Source organism: Phocoena phocoena, chromosome 10 (genome assembly GCF_963924675.1).
Source record: "Phocoena phocoena chromosome 10, mPhoPho1.1, whole genome shotgun sequence".
Classification (NCBI taxonomy): domain Eukaryota; kingdom Metazoa; phylum Chordata; class Mammalia; order Artiodactyla; family Phocoenidae; genus Phocoena; species Phocoena phocoena.
In genome coordinates, this window is record NC_089228.1 from 99,645,127 (window position 1) to 99,654,352 (window position 9,226).

The window sequence follows — 9,226 nt, forward strand, 5'->3', positions numbered from 1 at the left end:
CACAGTAGCACTTCTCTTCAAAAGAAATTGTATAATTGTTGAAACTGGGTGACCATTAATAGGGATTTATTATATTATTCTCTCTGCCTGTGTGTATGTTTGAAATTTTCCTTATGAACTTTTAAAGAAAGCGTGCATTGAAATTTAAAATACGAAACAAATTGAATGCATGCAGTTTAAACACCACCAAATTATTCTGTCAATATTCTGCATACTTGCTAAGAATCATTTCCTAGGAATTCTTGGCAGATGATCTGTCATTGCTTAAATACCTACGATGACAAGGAGCACACTCACTTGGGACAGAGTTGGATGGCTCTGCTTGTGAGAAATAATGTTGAAATTGATCCAAAATTGGACCCCTTATAACTTCAAATGAGAATCAGACAATTCCTCCACTAACAAAGTATATTTATCCTTTTTGTTTTATTCAGTGTGGTTTCAGATAATCCCCCCCAAACTGACACAGTTCGGTATTCAGTATCACAGTCTTATATGCTATAAAGTCTGCTAGAGAGCTGCTAAGGGCTATGTTTTTCCATCCTCTGGGTTCAAAAAGATGTGAGCAAAATAAGTAAAATTAAGATACCTACAGGCAAAACCTGACAAAGTGTTTCACACTGTGTTGCATAATAGATTGAGATTCTTTTTTTTAATATCATGGCACTCCATATCTTCACCTACCTGTCAGCTCCACATCATTTGTTATTAATTTAACACCAGAGAGCCTGGAAAGAGCTTCAAGCTAGTGAGAGCACACAAATCAGGAGCAAAGACAGCAAACCTCCTCGGAGGTTGTTGTTCACAAACTAACGGAGTTTAAAAAATGCCCCTCAATTTGGAGGATGCTTAATATGAAATCAAACGAAGTAGAAACATGAGTTTCAGTTGCCTAATTTAAACCAAAAACTGAGAATAATATATGGGCAGCCAGGTCATCTATGGAATTCTAAGCAGCATTGGAGGAGAAATTCTTCTCTTTCTGATTTTCTTTAGCATGTCAATTGCATGGACTTATTCCCAGCATCCTCTGATTCTAAGACAGGGACATCCATGGGCATCTCAACAGGATGAGTCGGAGGAAAACATGTGTCTGGTTTGCAGACTGATTTTTACAGCAGTGCTTCCTCACTAAGAACCTCTGGCTTTCCACTGAAGCTTTGTATAAAACATGCTCGTCCCGTATTAATCAAAGTCCAGTCTCAGGTGAGTAATCTTCATTCCGATACATGTCCAAATGCCATCAAAAAAGAGTTGAAGCAAAATGACACTTGAGTGTCAAGTGCATGAAGAAGACGTTCCTCTACTAAATTTCCTAATCAAATCCCATCTAGTTAGGCCGGTGTGCATATATATACCCATATCTGTCAAAAGCCAAGGGAAAAAATCCAAAGAATGACACTGACCGTAATGTGACAGCAACTGACTAGATGCCTAGATGCTCATCAAACTTGTTTCCTCTTCTTCCAGTAGCAACCAGGATGCTTGGAGGAAACAGAATCCAACTCTGATGATTCAAGAGACTTTAAATGAAGGGACTATTTACAGAGGCATGGAAAGGATTGAGAAAAAGCAAAAGGGTTGCTGAGGCACGCAGGAACTAGCAAGAAGAGAAAAGTATGACAGCCCCGAGCTTACCAAGGACTCTCAGATGACACAGGCTGTCTTCTGATTATCCCACAAATACGAGATGGACTCCCTCTCAATTAACAGGTTGGCTGTCTCAACAGATACCACGTCTTCAGGCACCAAGAGAACTTGAAAGAAAGTCTGTTACTCGCACACAAGGGACTCTGGGGAGAGAAGAATAGGTTCAAGCCCATCTGCAATGGCAAGAACAAAGAGCAGAGCGTGAGTTTGGTCTTCATCGTGCCTGGGGGCTAGAAGAGGGTTCCCATGGCCAGGCTGGGATTGCGAGTTTCAAACTTCCTTTTGGTTTTAAGAGCTCAGGAGGTGTATGGGGTTTTCTTTGGTAAAGTACCAGATTTCAGGGGTGTAGAGCGGCAGTGGTGGAAGCCTAAATGCTATCAACTGTCTAACATCAAAAACAGAGAACAGGGGCTTCCCTGGTGGCACAGTGGTTGAGAGTCCGCCTGCCGATGCGAAGGACACGGGTTCGTGCCCCGGTCCGGGAGGATCCCACGTGCCGCGGAGCGGCTGGGCCCGTGAGCCATGGCCGCTGAGCCTGCACGTCCGGAGCCTGTGCTCCGCAATGGGAGAGGCCACAACAGTGAGAGGCCCGCATACACAAAACAAAATAAATAAATAAAAAAATAAAAAAATAAAAAAAACAGAGAACAGACTTGTGGTTACCAAGGGGGTGGGGGAGGGCTGGACTGGGAGTTTGGGGGTGACGCAAACTATTACATATAGAACAGATAAACAACAAGGTCCTACTGTAGAGCACAGGGAACTATATTCCATATCCTGGGATAAACCGTAATGGAAAAGAATATAAAAAAGAATCATATATGTGTATAACTGAGTCCCTTTGCTGTACGGCAGAAATTAACACAACATTTTAAATCAACTATACTTCAATTTAAAAAAAAGTTTTTTATACATCAAAAACAGGGTTAGATTCTATCACACAGCCAAATAAAGGAAGGGAACAAGGTATAAAAACTCCAAACTCAGGAATTCCCTGGCTGGCCATTGGTTAGGACTCTGTGCTTCCACTGCCAGGGGCACAGGTTCTATCTTTGGTCTGGTCGGGGTGCTAAGATCCCACAAGACATGCAGCAATGACGGATAAATCCTCCAATAACGAGGACGATGAGGAGGCGGATGCAATGAGATGTTAAATGGCCACTTTCTGAGCCCAAAGCTGGTGGTTCAGGAAATCGGAGAACGATGGATTGGGGGACTGGGGCGAGGAAGTGATTCTTCCTTTAGTAAATTTTTCCTTCTAGTAGTTTTCTGAGTCCTTTTCATTCGCACAGACCTACCCAGCAGGTATGGATTCTCTGCTTTGGGGATTTTCACATTTGCTTTAAGGCAGAACGCTACCACGTCCTCGCAGTGTGTGCATGTTGGTCGGGTGACCCACTGACCAGCGTCATGTATCATTTTCTCATTCAGCCAATGAAGTGGTCAAGGGCCCACTCTGTTCGGTCCCTCGTACCAAGTGCTGAAGACGCAGTAAGAAACAGGACGCCGTCCACATCCTCAGCAAAAGCTTGCAGTGGGCACCGAGGGAGAAGAAGGCAGTTTCAATACACTGGAGCACTTCTCGTGCGGGGAGCATTCCCAAGGCTGCTGGGAGAGCTCAGGCTCAGCCTCAAGAGAGGACCTGGGGCGGGGGCGGGAGTGTCTGGGGAAGGAGCATAAGAGATACTATAGTGAGTTCGGTGCAGACACGTTGAGTTTGAGGCGCCTCAGAGACTTTGGAGTAAAGCTTTTTTTTTTTTTTTTTTGGCGGTACACGGGCCTCTCACTGCTGTGGCCTCTCCCGCTGCGGAGCACAAGCTCTGGACGCGCAGGCTCAGCGGCCATGGCTCACGGGCCCAGCCGCTCCGCGGCATGTGGGATCCTCCCGGACTGGGGCACAAACCCGCGTCCCCTGCATCGGCAGGCGGACTCTCAACCACTACGCCACCAGGGAAGCCCAAGACTTATTTTTTAAAGTGAAGTATAGTTGATTTACAATGTTCTGTTAGTTTCTGGTGTAGAGCAAAGTGATTCAGTTATACATATATATACATTCTTTTTCATATTCTTTTCCATTATAGCTTATTATAAGATTATTTAATATAGTTCCCTGTGCTGTACAGTAGGACCTTGTTGTTTATCTGTTTTATGTGTAGTAGTGTGTATCTATTAAGCCCAAACTCCTAATTTATCCCTCTCCTTGCCCCATCCCCTTGGTAACCGTAAGTTTGTTTTCTATGTCTGTGAGTCTATTTCTGTTTTGTAAATAAGTTCATTTGTATCATTTTTTTAGATTCCACATATAGGTGATATCATCTGATATTTATTTGTCTTTCTCTGTCCAACTTACTTCACTTAATATGACAATCTTTTTTTTTTTTGGCCATTCCAGGAGGCTTAGTTCCCCAACCAGGGATTGAAACCAGGCCCTAGCAGTGGAAATGCTGAGTCCTAACCACTGGACTGCCAGGGAGTTCCCCTAGTAGGATAATCTTGAGGACCGTCCTTGTTGCTGCAAATGGCATTACTTAATTCTTTTCCATGGCTGACTAATATTCCATTGTGTGTATACCACATCTTCTTTACCCATTCCTCTGTCAATGGACATTTACGTTGCTCCCATGTCCTGGTTATTGTAAATAGTGCTGCTGTAAACACTGGGGTGAATGTAGCTTTTCAAATTAGAGTTTTCTCTGGATATATGCCCAGGAGTGGAATTGCTAGATCATATGGCAACTCTATTTTTAGTTTTTTAAGGAACCTCCATACTCTTCTCCGTGGTGGCTGCACCAATTTACATTCCCACCAGCAGTGTAGGAGGGTTCCCTTGGAGCAAAGACTTCTTAACGCAGCTGACAAGACCCCTTCTGGGCTTCCCTGGTGGCGCAGTGGTTAAGAATCCGCTTGCCAATGCAGGCGACACGGGTTCAAGCCCTAGTCCGGGAAGATCCCACGTGCCACAGAGCAACTAAGCCTGTGCGCCACAACTACTGAGCCTGTGCTCTAGAGCCCGCGCACCTAGAGCCAGTGCTCCACAACAAGAGAAGCCACTGCAATGGGAAGCCCCGCAACTAGAGAAAGCCCTCACGAAGCAATGAAGACCCAATGCAGCCAAAAATAAATAAATTAAAAAAAAAAAGACTCCTTCTGATCCAGCACCTACTTGCTTGCCCAGCTTCCCTCTCCCCTACTGACCTGGCACAGTTCCTGCAAGAATCGCGTTCTCCTCAATTTACAGCCTCTGTACGTGCAATCCCCACCCCACCCCCACCCCCAGAACTCTCCACTTCCATTCCATCTCACCCCTCACCTGAAAAACACCTTTTCCTCCCTCTGGTCTCAGCTCAGACACCTTGACCCTCCCCCGCCAGGGAACCTTCCCTGACCTTCCCCAGTTCTCTGTGCTCCTGCCCTTCTCTCTGCTTCCTGCTCCTTGCCTCTCACATGATTCTAATGGTCTGTTTTCAAGCTTCCTCCCTCCAGACACCCTACACCTGAGGGATCGTTTGTCCATGTGACCCTAGCGCTTAATTCAGTGCCTGGTACATAATAATGAGTTAAAGAACCCTTGGGATAAATGCAGGACAGACGTAGATATGAGAGGTACCTGCAACAAAGAAATCAAAACACGCATTGCACATGTATCACCTTATTTAGCACGCGGTTGATGGCAACAAAACCTGGGTTTAAAATCCCAACATCTTCTTCTAAAATAAAGTTCCCCAAAACTGAGCATTTTCAGATAGGCGCTGCTGAGAGCAGTCTGATACAGTCACGGTTTCTGTCATATGCGGCTCGTTTTAACAGATGCCGATATGACATACAGAAAGCTGTCAGGCCTGCTCCAGAAAAGAAAATCAGCTGGTTTGTGTTCCACTTGACAGATTAATTTCCTTTGACATTTAATTTGTATCCCCAGGTACTGTGCATTTAAAACTTGACTAGGACAACAGCAGATTAGAGAAGTGTTCCGTTTGACAAAATCAAATCATCAAGTTATTTTTATTATGAGCAAGGAGGTCTTCGCATGGATATTTCCAAGTCAAATATGCAGATCATCTAAAAATACGCATATTGACTATTGTAAGTAAAATACAACATTTCTCCTCATTCTTATGCCTAATGTTGAGTGAAGGAAATACAGCATGCGTCAGCTCACCATAAAAACAGGGAAAGGAGGGCTTCCCTGGTGGCGCAGTGGTTGAGGGTCCACCTGCCGATGCAGGGGCCGCGGGTTCATGCCCCGGTCCGGGAAGATCCCACATGCCGCAAAGCGGCTGGGCCCGTGAGCCATGGCTGCTGGGCCTGCGCGTCTGGAGCCTGTGCTCCGCAACAGGAGAGGCCGCAATAGTGAGAGGCCCGCGCACCGCGATGAAGAGTGGCCCCGGCTTGCCACAACTAGAGAAAGCCCTCGCACAGAAACGAAGACCCAACACAGCCAAAAATAAATAAATAAATACATAAATTTATTTTAAAAAATAAAAAACAAATAAAGTACCATTTGTATTGTTTTGGATGTGCTCGTGTAAACGACATAATGTGAATTTTGCTTTGTTAGCCAATTCGAAAACCCTTTTCTTTTTATAGGTCAGTTAAACCCATATATATTTATTAATATAATCAATATACTTGGCCTCAGCTCTGTCATATTGATTTTATGTTATATAAATTATATACACTCATGAAGATTACAGTAATCCCCTTATGTGGTCTGTTGTTTTTTTTTTTTTTTTTTTTGCTTGAGTGTTCTCTTCCTCTTGGCGTTTAGGAAAGTTAGTATTTTTGTTCTAAGGTTAGCTTTATATAATAACTCTAATCCCCTCTTCTTTGGGATGCTGCCTATCAGTTACCATTTATGAACAATATTAGCGTTCGCTAGTAATCTTTTATTTCACCTTCTCCCCTGCTCTTCCAGCATCTACATGGAAACAACAGCTTTTTTTCTTCTAATTAATATCAGTAAGGCAATCACAAGCTGTTTTCATTTCCATGTGCTCTTTACACAACAGTGTAAATCAACTGTACTTCAAAAAGAAAAAAGAAGAAGAAGTGAGTAATGTTTGGAAAGACACCGCACGCGGAGATGCCCTCTTTGAGGGAATAGCTGGTAGCCAAGGCAACCAACTTCCAAAGGCAACAGTGAGAGAGACGCAGTTTCCCAATGATTTTAAGGTCATGTTCCTGATGCAGAAGTGGCATTGGTGCTGGTAGCAGCAGTGGCTGCAGAAAAATCTAATTTCTTATGTTTGTAGCAATACTTTGTAGCCATGACATCAGCGGTAGAAGTTTCCTCATCAGGCCACTTCTCCAGCTTGGTTTTGGAGAAACCTAGCTTTGAGATTGTTCCTGTAGACTTCCTAACATTATTGTGAGCTTCCTAATATCCTTTAAATTAATCAGAGTAGATACTGTCCTTTGCATCCAAAAGCCCTGACTGATAACTGGAGGCCACACATCTCCCATCGTTGTGAAGGACTGAATGAAATAACTTATGCTTAAAGCACCTAACACACAATAGTGCTCAGCAAGCACTAGTTTCCTTCTGGATTCCCTATAGAGGAGAATAATGTACACAGAGGCAGCCAAGCTAGATCTTGTCCAAGTTTCTGAAATAGATTTGCATTCATGAAAGATATATTCAGTTACCTTTGTCTGGACACTGAATGTCAAAGCCTCACATGTTTCTTGGAATCTTTTTAGCCTGTAAAATCAGAGACCAAAGGTAATAAGCTTTACATGCAGGACTGGCTATATAAGTCATTGGGCCCAGTGCAAAAAGACAAGGCAGGGCCCCTTTTTAAAAGCTATTAAGAGTTTCAAGATGGAGACAGCAGAGTGTTATACCAAGCACAGGGTCCTTCTAAGCATGTGCTGGAAAGCAGCCCTATCTACGTGTACTTCTCATCCTCTTTCTCATATGTTGGTATTAAGATTAGAGAGTATGACAGGAACATCTAGACCCCCCCTCTCTATGGCCACCCCCAAAGTCTGTTCAAACAAGCAAGCATTTTATCTATACACCACAGGTGGCCACAATAAAAGGCCCTTCCAGCCAACAGTACAAAACTGCATTAGTAGCACAGTTACATTACAAATTTACAATGACAAAATTACATTAGTGATACAAAAATACCTATTCACTTTCAGGCAAAAGTCTCGAAGTATTGAAAAAACTGGATGTCAACACCAAAAGGAATCAGAGAGGATATCTAATCCAAGCCCATTGTTTTATACTTGGGGAAACTGAGTCCCAAGGGGGTTAACTGCCTTCCCAGAATGACACAACTTGTCCATGCTAATCAGAAACCAGAATGTCTGACTCCTGAAATCTGGTTTAAATTTGCCCCTTTTTATGTGGCACCACCTGGTTTCCTTTTCAGCTCAGAAGCACTGCAGTGGTCAACCAATTTTATTCCCCAGTCATGCACATCCCCAACAAAAGGAGGAATACCAGGGAAGAAAAGGAAATTCAAGGTCAAAAACCTTCAAGGCCCACCCCCCGCACACCAACTGTCTCGACAGGCCATGCTCTGACATTAATTCTTCTCTGAAGAATGGAGTAATCCTCTCCCCTTCTCCACCCCACTCTGGGAGACCTTGAAGCCTGATCTACGGTAGCAAGACCCATGCACTAGAGAAACTCTTGCATAGGTACACAGGAGCCTGATCAAGGATCTTACGGCAGCAGTGACGTAAGGGCAAGAAATTGGAAACAACCTAAATATCCATCAAGAGGATGACGGATGGTGAAACCATTACAGCTCTTGTCTGAAGTGCTGAGTAGCAGCTAAAAAGGATGAGGTGTGTAAGTGGCATGAAAGAAGTCTCCAACACATTATTGAGTAAAAGGAAATTGCCAAACGATACATAGGGTATGAAAAAAATCAAGGAGACACCTAAGGTACCATATACATGTGTGTACATGCCCAATAAAAGGTCTCGAAAAATCCACTCCAAACTCACTGCAGGGGTTACCAGTAGGACACAGAATGGGATCGTGGAGAGTCTGATTGTCAAAATTTCAGGCCTCAACTTGAAAATGCCGGGTTCAATCCTGCCTCTAGGCTTTCACACTGGCTGTTCCTTCTGCCTTGGGACACTCTTCCCTGGGGTTTTTGCATGGTTGGCGAGTTCTCTGTTAGGTTCCTCTCAGTTTTCCCCTCCTCAGAGGTGTTCACTGATGCCCTGTCTAAAGCAACCATCCCCAGGCTGTGGGTGAGGGATGGGGAGAGACTTTTCATTGTATACTGTTTTGTGCCCTTGAATTTCAAACCAAGTGAACTTCTCACCCATTCAAAAAATAAATAACAATGTAAAAACCTCCAGGACTTGAAGGGAAGAAAGAAACTTATAACTACTTTAAAACAAACAACTTTCTTTTAAATTACAAAATCTATAATATTTGAAATCGAAGTGCATAAATTAAAAAGTGATATTCCACTCATATATCCAATCTTACTCTCCCAGAGTTATCACTTTTACCATTGGGTGCATGTCCTTTCTGATACTTTATACTGGAATTCAAATCAAATCTCAGGTTAGGTGATTTAGGTCAAGGCTTATTTTAAATATAATG